The 487-nt window shown below is 30.6% G+C and overlaps 1 long non-coding RNA gene across 1 annotated transcript in view; it reads left to right on the plus strand.

Annotated features, from left to right (window-relative positions):
• Window positions 1–487, plus strand: part of LOC103605941 — a 796-nt gene extending 309 nt beyond the window's left edge. The window contains exon 2 of the long non-coding RNA XR_551833.1: window positions 54–487. This is a non-coding gene — a long non-coding RNA (uncharacterized LOC103605941). The remainder of the gene's footprint in view (window positions 1–53) is intronic.

Raw genomic sequence — 487 nt, forward strand, 5'->3', positions numbered from 1 at the left:
AAAAGTGTAAACGTTTAACACTTTCCATTTTCTTTTTTATTTCTGTGAAGTAGAAGCCAGGATTGAAAATGGAGATGTATGAAACCCTTGGAAAAGTGGGAGAGGGAAGTTACGGAACTGTCATGAAATGTAAACATAAGAATACTGGGCAGATAGTGGCTATTAAGATATTTTTTGAGAAACCAGAAAAATCTGTCAACAAAATTGCAACGAGAGAAATAAAGTTTCTAAAGGTTTGCTTCTTTTGCCTTAATTGCTCTGTAAGTCAAAAGAAAAATTGTTATGGAATAAAAATTGTGTAGAAGAGTATTTCAGGTAACACACGTATTAAGACATGTAATAGAAAAACAAGTGTGATACTTTACCTTATTGTATACATTTTGTAATTTTATAGTGATACCAGATGTATGTGCTTGTGTATAGTGTACCAAAAGCTATGCCAATATTGTGAAATAAATATTAAGAAATATTCAGGTATAGTACTTAA

Source organism: Galeopterus variegatus, unplaced genomic scaffold (genome assembly GCF_000696425.1).
Source record: "Galeopterus variegatus unplaced genomic scaffold, G_variegatus-3.0.2 Scaffold6185, whole genome shotgun sequence".
In the NCBI taxonomy this organism is placed as follows: domain Eukaryota; kingdom Metazoa; phylum Chordata; class Mammalia; order Dermoptera; family Cynocephalidae; genus Galeopterus; species Galeopterus variegatus.